Here is a 16,629-nt window from a genome sequence, read left to right on the forward strand (position 1 = left end):
CAAACCATATTTACCTGGAAAAATGTAGGAACATTCAAACCTTAATAATTATTTTTACTATATACTTTATTTTGATAAGTGATAACAGCAAACTTCTTTGTGTATTTACTGACATTGCCCAGTGCTCTGGAACCGAGTTCGTTTGGGTGGCCTCTGGCACAGTGGGACACAATGAGCAGCGCACTAGCACACAAACTGCTCCTGCGACTGGGGCTGGGATCCCAGCGTGCGCAGTGGAAACACTTGTGGGTTTCGGTGGCTTTCGGGGCTTACTCGGTCCTTAATGGCCCCAGTCGCAGCGTCGAAAGAGTTATTGAAAATGTTTTATTGTGTGCATTTGATTGCTGTAAGTGTTGAGGTCCCTCCATGCGCACGGCCTGGTGTCTAACTTATAAATATTTCAATAACATTTGGAGAGCGCCTGCCTCGCAGACTGCCTGCTGGCCCAATCGAAAAGCCTCCCTCCCCATCCCCTCGAAATGTAAATGCACTTTCCATTGTGTGCGGGTGTCTAGTGCTTTTGGCACTCCAGATTCAGATCGCAGCAAACGCGGTACTTGCCATATTTGGATTACCAATCCAAAAATCAAAAAATACCCATTGCCCTGGGACAGTGGCGGCGGTTTATGGGATTAGATCATGAAGAGGCGATTTCACATCTAAATTGGTTTTAGGGTTATGCCTTTTATGAAATAGAAATCCTTAAGTTGTGTGTTATATACGAATTAAGTTATGTAAATCTCAATAAAAAACATCATAAGTTGCATCCTTCACTTTTAATAAAATCAGTATGTAACCGCGTAAATTAAATTTCACTCCTTTAATCTTACTTACTTACTTATTGGCTGCTTATAAACTTGTAGGTTTAATAAGACATTTTACTTCTGGGTTTATTGGGTATTTGTATCAAACTTGCTCTCCACAATACAAATGCATTTATTGCTAAATAAAGGAAAGGAATATTAGTGGTCTCTAATAATAATTAATTATTTAATTGTCAAATATTCAATTTTATACAATATTTTTTTATGAAAACCCTTAAAATGAGGTAAAATGTTTTTGAACGCTTTTAGTTCATGCAGATCATTTGGGGAACATCCCGACCTGCCGCACCGCATAAACGCTCCTTCCGACCATATTTGCTCGGGCATTCGGTTTTGTTAGCCAACGTTTGTTGGTTCACTAGATGAATTCTATTGCACGTCCGATATGGTTCGATATGCACACACTCCGACGGCAAACACTTTCAATTGCCGGAGTGTGTGTGCTCGGCTTTAAAACTTTCCACAGCCGGCCCAAAAGAGTTTCGACCCACCGACTGATGCAATCGTGGCTCAGTCCGCCTTCCTGCCGGCACGGAAAAAAGCCGTCGAAGCCTTTCGGCCTGGCCTAGAAAAGTTTAACTCAATTACGGGCCAGCCGACACACGTGACTAACTGGGATTCTGTATCAGATGAGGTAAGGTTGGCTGAGGTTATTCGAGATGGTCGGAATGGAGTGGAGTGAGCCCGAAAGCTGGCCAGGCATTAAGCAGGTCGACACAAGCCACCTACAAATCCCTTTTTCAAAACTCATTAGCACAAATTTGTGCCTTTCAATACGAGTAAGGAGGCGAATCTGCGGAGGGAAGAGGGCTGCCGGGGCCTTTAGACTTGTGCGGGAGTCTGCTGGGCTAATTTGGGCTAGCTGACAAAATTTATGCTGATTGTCCACAGTTGGAAAATTGGCCGCTTGCCTGCGAGCCATGAATCTGGAAACCTCTGGCCCCAAATACAAAATGTTCTCTTTCTGTTTTCCGTAAAAAGTACAGGGCACTCAGCCTTGAAACAATGGAAATAAAAGAAAACAAACCTTTGCCTTTTCTTTTCCAATTTCGGGTACCCTTTGAGGATTGGTTTGCTGGGTTAGGTGGGGTCAGGGCTTTTCAAGATCTTGAGTGCTGAGCGAAACAAATAATAGAAAAAAGTTAAAGAGTTCTAAAAAAGTATTGCTTGTGTTTGGTTAAACTTTTAAAGGTTTCGATTTTCGATTCCTTTTTCCGGATTTATTTTATTTTGATTTGATTTTTTATTTATTAATGTAACAACCAACAACATTTAAACATTAAGCAAATAAGATATATTAATATTATACTTGTTTCCCCAAAGTTCCATGCAATCTGGATCTCATTAGCTTTCCTACATTTTGAAGCTAATTTCAATCTGCTTTGTTTTCTTTTCCAGATCCAGCTTGACTTGTCTAATTTATTGAGTGCAGCCGCCAAAAGGTAAGGAAAAAGAGCTGAACCTTTTTCAGTGCCCGATTCTATACTATATATGCAAAGTAGAGTTAAATGATTCAGAGGTTGCGGAGTCGGGTGAAGAGGTTTAGTCGACTCCTTGTGCATGTATAAATTGTATAAGAGCCCGAGTCCTTTCGGTCGTCGCTTGTTTTCCGTTTCCGCTTTTGGCTTTCGCTTTTTCATTTCCGCCTAATAAACTACATAATTAAACTGGCAGGCAATGGGATTAAAGGATTCAGCGGCAGAAAGAGTCCCCCAAGGAGTCCACCTCACACACATTCACTTGAGCATCCGAGTGGGTTTCTGGCCTCAACAAAAGTTTCGTGGACGAATTAAGCCAAATTAATTTTTGTTCTTCGCCGCTGTTGTTGCCAATGCTACTTAAGTCCTTTGACTTTTGCCTAGTTTGATGATGAAGCCCTGGCCGTTAGTCCTTTCTCCTAATATATGTGTTTGTCGCGTAGCATCGCCTTAAATTAATGATGTGTTTTATGCTGTTGTTGGCCATCACGAAAAAATGTATATAGAAAAAGTAAGAAAAAATCACAGTAAATGCGAGTTCGACTTCAAGAGCGCAGCATTAGCAGTAAATAAAATGGGATAATGCGACAAGTCGACCGCATGACAGAAATTTGGAGGCAGACAAGAAAGGAGTGGGGGTAGGGAACTTCAGAACAGAAGAAAAATTAGATACTTTACATACAGTCCCAAAACAGGGGTGTCTATGCAAAAATATAAATTTGAAAATATTTCCAAACTTGATCACAAAAGGGCTTGTATAAGCTTCGATTAAAAGGCGCAAGGAAATCCCCTTCAGATTGAATTAACCCAGTTGCAAAGATTTATTACCAAGAGCCGTATCGCAAACAGGACAGATGCTGCAATGCAGCCAAAGGATACGGAACCCCCAACCATGGCAGGCTAAAGGATTATGCGTCCTCAGACACTCTGTAGTCTCCAGCTATCCGTCTCATGTAAGCCAGCAATTTTTCATAGCATAAGGGACTCAGGAAGCGGAGCGTCGCACCTGGCCTTCAGGATAAACCACAAGACCGTAGGAACTCTTTCCCGACCGAATGACTTAATACAATCTGACTGCTGGCATCGATAAAGACAAACAGAATCGGGTGCGTAAACAATATTTCGGGGTACAAATCGCTCTCGCAAGCCGGAATCAGAAATCTGTTTAGCTCAGAATGTGGATTGCTCCGAGGTCTTGCACAAATATTTTGACAAAACGCCTGCTGTTTTCCACATAAATATTTATATTTACCCTGCCTGCACCGCACTCACACTCCTGCCAAGCGAACCCGAAGGATGCCAAGCATCTTATCGTGGCATCTCTACCTGCCGCAGTCTTCGAACATGGACCAGCGTCATTGTATCTGCACCTCTGTATCTGTATCTTCTGGCACCACACGGGCGCATTAATCTGTCGTGCGTATACAAATTCTGGGACCTGCGCCCGGTCCCCGTCCTCGGAAATCGAATCCACAATCCACAAAAATGCAGTTAAATAAATTACAAACGCTCTGTCACCCAGCGGCCGAGGAGTTTTTGGAGTCGCATGTCGCGGGTTTATCTCGCCGGGCATCGTTTTGGCCTTTCTTATTCGAATTTTTCTCCTTAATGAATTTCTCGACCCTTGTCCCCCGCTTCTCCTTTTATCCTGGCCCCCGATCTGCGTGCTAATGAAATAAATGCCCGGACGGCCGAGCCGTTCTCGAATGAGTTCTCAAGTTACCCGCTGCACTGGAACACGAGCATGAGCAATCTGTGACATTGCCCACATATGGTAAACGTTCGCGGCTGATAAATAAAAAACACAAGCCGAGGGATACGAAAATACGATACTGAACAAAACGCATATAGGAATTATGAGACAGTCATGGCACATAAATTCCTCAATGTGTGTGGGATCCAGCACACAACTGCTGGGGAGTGTTGCCTTTGAGCTGGAAAAAGAGTGATCCCGGGGAATTCTGTTTGGGGTTTTCTGCTTGTTGAACAAGTTTATTAGACTGATTTATTCTGGGGGATATTTGTTTGCCTCTATCGTAGTTTCATTATTTCTTTGAAATTTAAATCGCGCCGCCAATTAATAAGTTGCATGATTGATGGTCCAAGGATCGCCTTGTGCATACATTTCTAAATTTACTTTATCGCGCCCTAATCATTTTTGGAAATTTTGTGGATCTCATTAGAGTTGAACAAGCTTCAAGATTGATTTATTTAGGGTTGAGTTGGAATACATTAGTATTAGTATTTAATAAAAATGGTAATAAAGGAAGTATGCATAATGTGAACGTACTCTAAATTGTTTGGTCAGTCTCTAAATAATTATCTTTAAACATGTAAAAATAGCTTAGATTATTTCATTTTTGTATTTCCATATCACCTTTACTATTTTTAGACACTTTAAATTGGAAAGCCAAGTATCCCCTTCTTTTTTGCCTCATCTAAAGCCATTTAAGTTAATTTCGTCTGTGTGTAGGTATATACAGAACCCTCCTGACCCCATCCATCCCCAAAAAGTAATCACACTTCGTACACGAACCAATTGACACTGGCAATAAATATTCCTCAACTGTGCGACGAACTCCTTGCAGTTGTGCCTGCTTAATTATTAATTTCGCATTTGCCGCAAAACGTTTATTGGACTTCGTGTGCCGTTCCCGGCATCCACTTAGCCCCCACCATCGACTCACCAGCAATCCAAATCCGAGTCCGGAGAAGCCGCAAGCCGAAAGCAATCTTCCCCGTCGTCGAACTTATTTCCTCAATTGCATAAATCGAACAGAAATTTGTGTTTTGGCGCGTGTCACGAATGAGCAAAACAAGTTAAAAGACCCGAAAAAAGCGAACCAAAGCGACAAACTCCTGCTCTCTAATTTTCCTGGGCTTTCGAGACAATGTGACAAGGTCTGCCCCACTGCCGCCCCCAAACATCAGTCTATAGTCTGTTTGTCACCCAAGTCATTTACATGCTCCGCCCGGCTACGTGACTCACATATATAGTCGGGCACTCCGGCCCTTCTGAGATATTTCTGTGGGGATTTCTGTGGTTGCCCCGACCTGACTTGGCTTGGCTGGGCTCCGACTTGGGCCACATTTGATCAGAATGCGAGCGTCCGCCGGGAGACAGAAGCCCAGAGTGGGACTCAAGTGAGTCACGAACGCCCGTCGATAAAATATTTAAAATTCATTTCTAACATTTTAGCCCGCTCTGCTCATCATCAACATCGATTACTCATGCCACCGGGTTGGAACTGTAAAATGCAGCAGTTAAATGCACTGCTGAAAAATACTATAATGTAATATGAAGAGGTCAGCTACTCAAGTCAGCTTCCATGATATAATTTTGATTTATTTCAAACGTCACTTCCAATAAAAACTACAATATAGTCGTATCTAAAATCATATGATTCTTTACATATTTTGGAATTTTTAAGAAAGAAATAATTTAACAAATAGAACATTTGTATCGATATAATTTTACGTTGTCTAATACCGTACCATCCAATACAACCTTTTCCAAAATGTTGCACAGTTTAGGGATAAAGAAAATTATAGCTTATTTAATAGCTCCACTTAAAGTCTCATTTATGAACCCTTAATAAAATGTCGTAGTTTCTGTAATACAATCTAAAACTTCATGTTTAATATACATTTATTTAATTATTTTTAAAAGTGGGAAAACGCTGTGTAAGTTTTCCCAGTGCAGATAACTGTTGTTTCAACTGCAAGCTTGTGTTGGCTCCGCCGTATCTTGATAGCTCTCAAGTTGTGCTTTGATTTATGCCCGTGTCGGCTGCACTCACCTGGCCAAGATTGTATCGAGGGTAAACAGCGCAGGAATCGCTTGGCATCGCAACCCACCTGGGGTGGTCGGTTGCCTCAATAAAAGTTGCACTCGCAGTTGCCATTGCAATTGCAGTTTATTAGTTTTGCTATTGAATTACATATCAATGCACTTCTCATTGGCAGGGCGAGTGTGTACAGATAGAGAGATAGAGAGATAGATAGCCGCGTATCTATAGCTTCACAAAGCCTTTTTGTTCCGATACAAGCCATGTGTGTTTGTTGTTTGCGGGTGTTGATTGTTTGTCATAAATATCTGAGATGGATTTTATTGCTGCCACCTCAGGGGTTTCTTCGGATTGCAAATTGTGTACAAATAGAATTTGCCCAATTCGACTTGAAAACACATTTCACAATGTATAAACTGTTTTATTCGGTCTAATCAATGCCTTGAGTATTGAAACTCACACAAAGTGCCCATTCAACAATAAACACCGGCTACCTGTATCAGTTTAATTTGTTCAAAAAATTGGCAAGCCAAATGGGTTTTTTGACTTTTATTACCAAGTGACAAAATATATTCGTTTCCCCTTTTAGTTGCAATGGGTGTATATTTCTCAAATACATTCCTAAAGTGTGTAATCTATGTATGCATTTGGAACTATCTCCGACTGATAATATCCCTAGCCGTGAGTTTATCCTTGGCAAATATGGAACCCGTACCACAGCCATAAACACTTCTCCGTCTTATCACGGCCAACAGTGGTCTCTATCATATTTTATATATTTTCTATTTATTATTGCTTGCTATATGAGGTCTTGGGCACCCCTCTCCCCCAATCTGTCGATAAACTGGGCTGCCGCTCACCTAAAACCGAGCCCCAGCCCCGACCCGCCGTCACTGCAGTTGAGTTCGATTCCTTTGTTGATTTTTCTAGATTTGAAGCACTGATTGTGCGCATTTTACAACCGAACCCGTAACCATACTCCCCGTACTCGCGGTTATGCCCGCCCGCCCGATTTTATTTTCCGGGCAAGGTGTGAACCGTGGAGAACGGAAAATGCAGTCTGGAAGTGGAACTCGGGCTGTCTCCCTGCTTTTTTGATCGACAGCTTGCCTAAAACTGTCAACGCGTTTCTTTATTTCTGTTTCAGTTGCCGTTGCTGTGTCGATTTCGATTTCGGTACCAGTTCCCACTCCCCACATCCTGTGTTTTATGGCGCATTTCTTTCGATTTCCAGCGATTTGTTTGAGTTTGCTGCCGCTTTATGTTTGCACGGCTGCACAGTGGATTGTCGCCGTAATTGTCGATGTCACCATGGGCCCTATCGAGGGGTTTATATCACAGCCGACGAGCGGATCGAGGTTACCCTCCTCGAACCGACGCTTAGATTAAGATTAAGGGCGTCAATTGTGGGCCTTACTTTTCTTTTCATGCTGTCAAAATATGAATTTGGATACCATAAATCAGGAGCGTGGCCAACAATGGTCGGGATGATGGTCTAATGGGATGAGGAGTCATTGTAAAATGGAGTGCCATTAAATGGGGCATTATGTTGGACTAACCAGGGACATTATTAAATTCAACATGAACCGCTCAACAAATTCTGCAAAGTATTTCAGAACTTTAGATAGCTGTCCTCGCTGCCGAATTCGATTAACCTGAATTCCGACTTTTGATACCATCTTAAAGGTCTCCTTTCAAACAAGTCCAAGTCAAACTCCTTTCCTTCCTTTCCCCCGCCGAACCTGCGACGGCCAAGAACATTTAATCAATTTCCCATAAATCACATGCTCGATGTCTGGCTACTTGAAGGGTTCTGCGGAACTTCCCATCTGAGCTCCTGCACTCCCACTAGTCCTCTACCGCAGCGCATATCATGACTGCAGAAAATTGCTTAACTATATGGAAAATTGACAAGTTTTGATGGCTGACAGTGCGGTTGAGCCGCGCTGCCTTCCCATATTTTCCTGCGCAGTTGGGTTATGCATGATTTGCAGTGAAAAATGCACAAATGGAAAAGGAAACTTGATCAAAAACTGCTGGCCACCAAAACGGTAGTTTAACAATTTTCCCTTCGGCAACTCGTTTACTCTTCATTCTTGACATGGCGTGCTGTTGCTGCATTTGCCGGTTCGAATTATTTCAACGTTTCTGGCCAATTTTTTTTCACTGCTTTTGTTTTGCAATGATGATTGACAGACTGAGAAGAGGGGTCGGGTCGGGAGTTGATTGAACCTCGGCGACAGTTCCCGCTTTGAGGCGAGGTTCCTTCGATTCGGATTCGGGAAATGGGTAAACAATTTGTCAACGGTGGATGGCATTAAACGATCCATAATATTGTCTAAACAGAAAGTAATTTTCAAAACGCTGAACTCCGGTCTCGAGACTGCTTTCTATGTCCTGTTTACTGCACTGAGGGAAATTGTGTCATATAGATTTCCGGACTATAGCTATTCAACGCATATAAAATTTAAATTTTAAATATTGGGTGTTTACTGAGGGTAGTTAGTCAACAATTAATAATAAACAATAAAATTAAGTTAAATACATAATGCACTCAATAAATGTTAATAATTACTTACCTTTCTATTTTAAATTACAATATTATGTTTCGAAATGTTTTCTCGAATGTCAGGTATCCGAAAAGGATACTAAAAGGGCTAAGCCAGACTTGTTTCTCTCAGTGCCCATTTTCCTGACCTCACTATTGGGACCAACCGCAGTCGCAGACGAGACATGTCAACTGCTAATGTCACTTAAATGCCAGTGCCGCGTCCATCACAGCCCTCGACCCGCTCGTCCTGCTCTGGTGCATGTGTGTCCTTTGGTTTCTTTTGTGTCCTTTCGAGAAAATGCCAGGACTACATCCGCTTAGGCGTGCTGGAAATTGGATTTTCACAGCTGCCAGACAGAAACGCATTGAATGGTCGGGAGCGAAGGCCATCGAGGGACCCTGAGATTCAACATGCTTTAGATTTCGCCCCGCTTTGTCTCCATGGGAATTCCGCAGTGATCGCTGGCCAGTTGATTCGTCCCAGCGTCTCAGCCAGCTCAGTTCCCCTTCCAGTATTCCTTTTTGGGCAATTTCAAGCCTCATCATGAGCACTGCCTGCCCAAACAATGGACCAAAACCAATTTCAACTAATTACATTGGCGAATACGCATTTGAATTGAGTTTTCAGGAATTTGAACTCCAAGGCTAAGAGGTCCCACTTGGTATGAAAATATTCGATAGCCATTGAGTACGCCGCTGGGAAATGATTAACAGAACTATGCAAAGGAAGTTATTAAAATGAATGATGGGTGGGTTTTCTTCACAATATTTGAGATTTATTTTAACCTTCGTTTACAAGATGTGTTCCAAAAGCATTCCTATAAATTACTCTTGTGTTAGTAAAGTGAAATTGTAGGTATATAATTATATATTTTTTTTGATTTTGTAGAACTATAAAAGTGTTAAGGGTTTCTGTGTTTTTTTAATGTTTTGAAATTTAATGAAAGGAAACATTATATCTTTACCTTAAATATATTTTCCCGGGACTGCGTGTTCTCGCATTTTGCCTAACACCTTCCATTTGCTGCGCACATTAGCCCACGGATTCAGGCTGGCACCTATCCATCAGTCCGCCGGGACAACCATGGCCAAATCCATTCAGCTCGACCAACTTCCGCCGGCCATTTTGCCGGAGTCGGAGACCCAAAGTAATTTCCTCGCCACTAAACTGTGCGGTTGATGACAGATAAGTTGACTCCTGGGCCGAGTCCTGGCCCGAGGTCCTCTTCCCCCCAACCGCAGAGCCCCTTGAATAATTCGCAACTCCTCCGGAACTCGCTCCCTCTCCCTCTCGCCCTCCTGCCGTCTCTTTCCCCGGCATACGGCCGTCTCTCTCTGCGCCTCCGAAACGGCAAATGCATTGAATGATTTATTTGGTGTGATTGCCTCTCACACACGTACTCATACACAGGCGATGTGCTCCCACCGATTCCTCTTTGATTTCCCTTTGGCAGCAATCAAACAGTCGTTGCCGCTTGCGGTCAACAGAGGGCGCCAGAAGCCCTGGGATGCGTCGGGAGGGGTCCAGTGGGCTTTTGTGAATTTTAATTGCCACGTTTACCAAAGAGTTTTGATTGCTTTGTCATTGCACTAATCAGCACTTGTTCCCACTGCCTCACTCGAGGGCATTTATTAATTATAAATTCCCTTCGGTGCTCAAAGCGGGCAGGGCAGAAGGCGACAGGGGGCGCCACTCAATCGCTCGTTCCATTGATTTCTTTCGAAGCTTCAAGAGTGAATCAAGCCCTCTCTGCCGCCGCAGCCCCTCCCCTTCACTGGCCGCTGTAAAAAGCATTTCCAATTGAGATTTATTGTGGCGTGTATTGGTTTAGGGGGCGTGGCAGCTTCACTCGCTTTGCATTTTCCAGCTCACTACTTGCGGAGCAGCTCCGTTTCGGTACCCTTCCCGGGGCATTGCACACTTGTACTGCTTTGGAAGCCTAATCCTCTAGTATTATGATCTTATGATCAACAACGTAAGTCTGAATATATTTTCAAGTGGACCTCCTCCCAGGAAATCAATGATAATGCACGATTAAAAATACATAATTCAAGCCGTTCCTAGTCCATGCACAGGTAGGACCAGTCCTGGACATATTTTCCCCTTTGTAAGGGTATTTCGGTGTCCAGAGTGCCAGAGCATCCTGCTTCCCATTTTTTCTCACTCAGTTGAGAACAGAAGCTGGGCTCTCGGTGCCTTTAGTTAAGTTTTTAGATTGAAATTTATTGGGGAGGAGGTCCCCCTTTTCCGCCTCTGCTGGCAAAGTCAATTCCTTTGATTTGTGGCGCTTTTGCGTGCAATTTTTTAAATTGAAAATCACTGCCTGAGCGCAATCCTTTTTACATCCTTCCCTTCAAATGAATACGTTTCGCTTTGGCTCGTTTTTTCGATTTTTGTGTGAAATATGCAGCACTCGTATTTACTTTATCGAGATTTATGCGCCACAATTGATATTGAGGTTAATAAATTGAAGGCTGTGCTGTGCCAGAAACCGAAAATCGGAATCTGAATCTGAATCGGAATCAGAACCAGAGCTCGCAGCCGTAACCCAATCACTTTTCAAATTGAGCTCAAGTGCAGCCAAGGCGAAATGTATTTGGGCTTGTTTTTCTAAAGTTCATTTTAGAGTAACGCAGAGGTCGCTTGACTAGTTAACCCCTGGGCACGGATTTCGGGTTTCCGTTCTACTTGACCTTGGCAGCCATTGTCTGACCTTAACTACGCTTCCAAACTCTTTCGAATTCCCCGGAACTGTTTGCTTTCGGGTTTCCTTCAGTGCCCAACTGGGTTTTTATGGCAGTCTGCGTGTCTTTTAGGTCAAATGTGCATACTTCGCTCGCCTATTTGACAGTTAGGGCAGTGAGGTGTTAAGTAAGTTTCAATTGGCAGCTGGCCGAAAATGGGGACCAACGTAACGCCCGGGGGAAGAGGAAGTGTCGAAATTGTATCTAACGGGTTAGGCATTTCATTTAGCAGTTGGCTTGGTAGCTTCGACTGCTGTAGGAAGGAACGTTAAAGTAGGTACACAATTAAATTACAAATTTCGATAGAAATCATGCATAATAGAGGTATTTTGGGGTATATACCGCATATTTTAGCATTTTGATTTTCATAAAAATGTAATTCCGAATGGGGTAGATGAATTCGTATACTATGAACACAATTTATAACTATTTCTTCGTCAATACCCACCCAAGTTTGCAAAATATGTCCCCGGCAGGAACTCTCAAAGAACCGTAAAGGAAACTTTTGCTCGGAAAACTTTAACAAACACCACGCACTCTCAGAGCTCCCTCCCTGGGCACCTCATAAATATGATTTTAATCGATTCGCCACACTCGCATTTGCGCCGACAACATTCAAAAATCCATTCGAAAACAATGAAAAAGCAATCAAATCGTGTCCCCTTTTTTCGAGGCATTCCAGCCAAAGCTAACCACATACACGAGCGCACAGGCAAATTGGAAACTTTGCAGTAAAAGTTTGCCATAAAAGAAAATACTGGAGAGTCGGGGAACAAATGACAAAAATGTTGCGCATATTTTGCAGCCAAGAGAAAATTGCGAGTGCCAGCTACGAAGCGGCAAACAAGTTGGGTTAATGTTGCAAAAGCCGGAGTCAAGCGAAGTCAAAGTTTGTTGTTTTGCCGGGTTCTGTGTGGATTTTGACAGTCATACAGCTCGATATGTGTCGATAAACTGTCCCTGTATCTGCCCCGAGCTCTGCTCCTTTGGCTTCAGAAGCACATCTCCCAACTTAGCTCGCCTGGTCTTTGGTCCCCTCATTGTTGCTATCTGACTCCAGCCACTGCAGTTGCCCCTCGACCTGACCCCGCCCACTGGCCCTCCCGCGCCCGATTTGTCACTAGTTTCGGATTTGGCCAAAGTTTTGGCTTTCAACTTTTGTTTAGTGGAGCAACGACCAAAGCAATGAACCAACCCAAAAGGCAGTTGTCGCTCGATTTGTCTTCCTTGCTCTCTCGCGCACTGAGCGAAAATCAGTGCTAAGGGTTGAAGCATTGTATTATTACCTATATTAGCTTGCTAACAGGGACTTAAAACTGAATTGTGGGGGCTCAGTCAAAGGGATTTCAAAGATTTGAAATTAAACTATTGCAATTCTTATTAATGGTTGGTTAAAATAATACTTTTATAACTAATTAATAAAAGTTCTAATGGGTAAAAAATGTTTTAGGGCATGAATTTATAAACTTGTCTGTTCATAATCATATGATTTTAGATGCAAAGTTATCTTAAACAGATCTGTTTAAGAACTACAAGTGCTGGAGGGGTACAATGCCCTATCTTCCTATTTATTAGGAGGTATTTACTTGCTGTGTAGCACCTCCTGATCCAGTCTCCAGCCCCTCCCCTCCTCGACGCTTGGCATGTTGCACATTGTTTGCCGCACTGCAATTGTTCCGCTCAGTTGATCCGGGTCCCCTTTAGCCTCTCGCCCCAGCTCGCCGAATCTTTATTTTCGCAAAGTTTTTTCATTTGCTTCAAAGTAAGAGAAATTCGTCCAGGCGGTAAGGTTTTCCCCACTTTGGCTTAATGAATTGGAAGCGGTGCCAGAGTTGGCAGCATCTGGGCCAAGTGATTCGCAGAGCAGGGCCGAGTGAGTATTTTCATATGCGAGCCACTCTGGTAATTTACAAGCTCAATTATGCGGTAGCTGAAGCCATGTACTCTGTTCCCTGTTTGTGGAACCCAGTCCTATGTACGAGGTCGCCCTGCGCAGCCCTCCTGGCAGTTGGGCCGGCCATAAATTTCAATATCGAGCTCGCTTTTTCGGTGGTCGAAGTCGGGAAGTCGGGAACTCCGGGCGATATCTATGCGGGTTATCTCCGCTGCGACGTGTGCTTATCGGGGCAGTGGAATACCATCCCAACTATGCCATAATTTGCCTCAGAATGGTGTGAATTATTTGTCGTTTCCGTCTGCTCCTCCCGTTCTCCCTTTCACATTCCCGAGTGGGTTTTTTACGGCCCGAGTGGTTATATCTTAATTTCTTAATGGTTTATCGTGGTCCGACTGCAGTTGGCTCGTGTTTGCCCTGCGTGCCAAACTGCTGCCACCTCTGCTGCTCTACAGCGATTACTTCGTTGATTGACAATGGTTTTCTCCGTCTGCACATCGGTCTTTCGACCATTTGCGATAATGATAATAATATGTAATAATATTTACTCGATGCCCGCCTGTCGGCTGTCCGTCATAAATCGTGCTTATTTATGGGAAATGAGATTTGTAGTGGCGCATTAAGTGTCCGGCCGTCCCTGGCGTTCTCTATCTCTGGCGCTGGCACGATCGGAATTCGCAGCCCGGAGGATTGAACTCGTTTCCGACCGATGACATTGATACTCGCTTCAATCTGCAGCACTGGCCTGCCGCATACTCACCCGCAGATAGAGCTGCTAATGGGGATTAACGTGCTAATTATACTGTTTACGTGGGAACTGCGTTCTTAATTCCAAGTACTACAAATAGCACTTTGGTTTTGACGAGTTCACAGTGAAATAAAATATAACTTTCGCCGTCCTTTCTGTTAAGTTCCCTAAGAATGGCCTCCTCCTTACATGGCCACACCACTTCCCTGGTAATTCATCTTACCCCTCAGTGAGATTAATGGCCTTTCAATTGATCCCCAAGATTTATGAGCTTTAAATTGATCCAACTCATTTGTAACTCGGTGTCTCAGCCCTCGGTCCTTGGCCAAAATTGATTTGTCAGCTTGTGGCCTGCAGAAGGGCAACTTGGCACGGCCCAGCCCAAGTCGAAAATCCAACTGGGATGTCACTGCTACGTGGACGCTCGGAGCTCCTCGATTCCGGGGAAGTGAGCTGTTATGGGACGGACAGAGCGCCGGGAGCAGTCCAGTCCGCAAACAGAACATGCACCTCGGCAACAACATCGGCGACAACGCCACTGGTTGTCTAGTTAAAGCCCAAGTCAGGCCGAAATTCCCCCCGAGAAACAAACAAAAGCGCAGACGATCGATCGACGCAGTACAAACAAAGGCATGCCACACGAGGAGGAGCTGGGCGGGCATGGCCGAAGGGAAGCCAGGGGCTCCGGAGGGGTCCTGGTACCACCCAGGAAAATCACGATGACGGACTGATGCCTGGGCAGATACAGATACAAGGCCCGCAAAGGGAACAACGACAGAGGCAACACCTCTTGTTAGTTTTGCTGATCATGATCACGGCAGGGTGGGGATGCCGAGTGCACTGCTCGAAATAACTCCGCCGACAAAGATTATACACTGCAGTGCGATCTTGTCATTTTGGCCCACTCTGGGGGAAGTTGAGGACCTTTTCCTAGAGCTGTGGGGCTTGTTTTCTATTTTAAATGAGTTTGAAGGGATATTTGATGGTATTATACATTTATTAGCCAAAGTACAAGCCTGATGAGTGACAGTTTCGCTCAGTGCTGCCGTTTGAGCCCTGCCCACTGGCCAAACTGATTGGGGCACGACTCCTCCGTGGGTCCATCATCGGGCTCCGACTTGGAGCTGCGGTTGGAGTCGGGGCTGAGTCGGGTTCATGTTTCACAGTTGCAAATAACTCTAATCGGGGCTCTCTGCAGCGGAGTGTGGGTGCCTCCCGACTCGGCTCTTCGCCATTTATAACTCCCCTCCCGGGGAGCCTGCTTTTCCCGCTTTTCGGATCTGAACAAGCCATGCATTGTAAGTTCATTAGCGGCCCAAGAGCACGACTCGCTTGTTGCTGGATGCCCGATGTCGGATGGATCGGGCTGCATGTTCCCCCTTTCACTGCCCCCGAAATGCACATAAACATGAGATTTTTCTGCACCTTCTGGCCAGACTTTGGTTTGTAGTACCCTTGCAGGGGGCATTGTGGTTTTCGCATGGATAATGGAGTGCAGTTGAACGAATTTTCATGCTATACCGAAAGGCAACAATGATCTCCCTAGTAACTATAATATTTGCTTTAATAAAAATATGAAACTTTGCAAACCGATGTATTATCGCGTATTAAGACGTCGTATTACCTAGGGTATTCTCTTTTCGGTTACTGGAGCTTCGGCGCAGCCTTCTTTTCCGTTGGCCCGGCATACCTGGGAGCGCCTCCTAACTAGGCGAAATCACTCATACTTGCAACCACAGTGCACCACATGTGGTCTGAGAGCGAAGAACCGGCTCGCCAGGAGCAGGGGCGGGGCAGGGCGGAGGGCGTCCGCGGATGGGAGATCTTCCTCTTCCAGCGGCACCCTGCAGCTAAGAGCACGGGGTGTATTGAACCGCGGCCAAGGCAGCGCAAAGCCAAAAGTCAAAACGTGAGCCTGGATTGCAGGCGATCGGCGTCCCTCTCGCCCGCTTCCTTCTCTCTGCCCTCGGCTCCTCCCCTTACCGCCTTCCCGCCTTGCCGTAGACCTGCCACGGCCTGGAAGTTCTTTCTTCGTTCTACCTTTTTATCGCTCTTTTAGCAAGCCAGCCGGTGACGCTAACAAGGCAAGAACAACAACAACGGGTCGGAAGAATGATCGAAGGGGGTTTCAGAAGAGTCGGCGAGCGAGCGCCCGAGAGAGACGGAGCCCGTGGGCCGACGGCGTTATCTGGTAACAACGTGTTACGAATTACTTTTAACAAGACCCTTAGCAGATAAAAACCAGAAAACCGGTCGAGAGCGCTCCAAGCGGGAGAACGAGAAAGAGCGCCGCGCCGGAAGAGAGTCTTCGGCAGAGAGCGCGCGCTTGGAACGTGCGCTCATTAGCGAGGTGAGCACATAAACAGGAAGGAATTGCAATTAAGCCTGGCTCATGGAGTTCCCGAGTTATTTGCGGGTGGGGGAGGGGAACTAGAGCAGGCGAGACACCCTGTACTGCCACCACCCGAAGAAAGTCAAAGAACTTGCTGGATTTTAGCAGGGTGCGCTGGAAAATCGGGCGGAGAAAGGCGGCGGAAGAGAGAGTGCGCGGAAAACCTGAAAATACGCCAGACAACAACAGATGCGTCTGAGAACCGGGTG

Source organism: Drosophila biarmipes, chromosome 3L (genome assembly GCF_025231255.1).
Source record: "Drosophila biarmipes strain raj3 chromosome 3L, RU_DBia_V1.1, whole genome shotgun sequence".
In the NCBI taxonomy this organism is placed as follows: Eukaryota; Metazoa; Arthropoda; class Insecta; order Diptera; family Drosophilidae; genus Drosophila; species Drosophila biarmipes.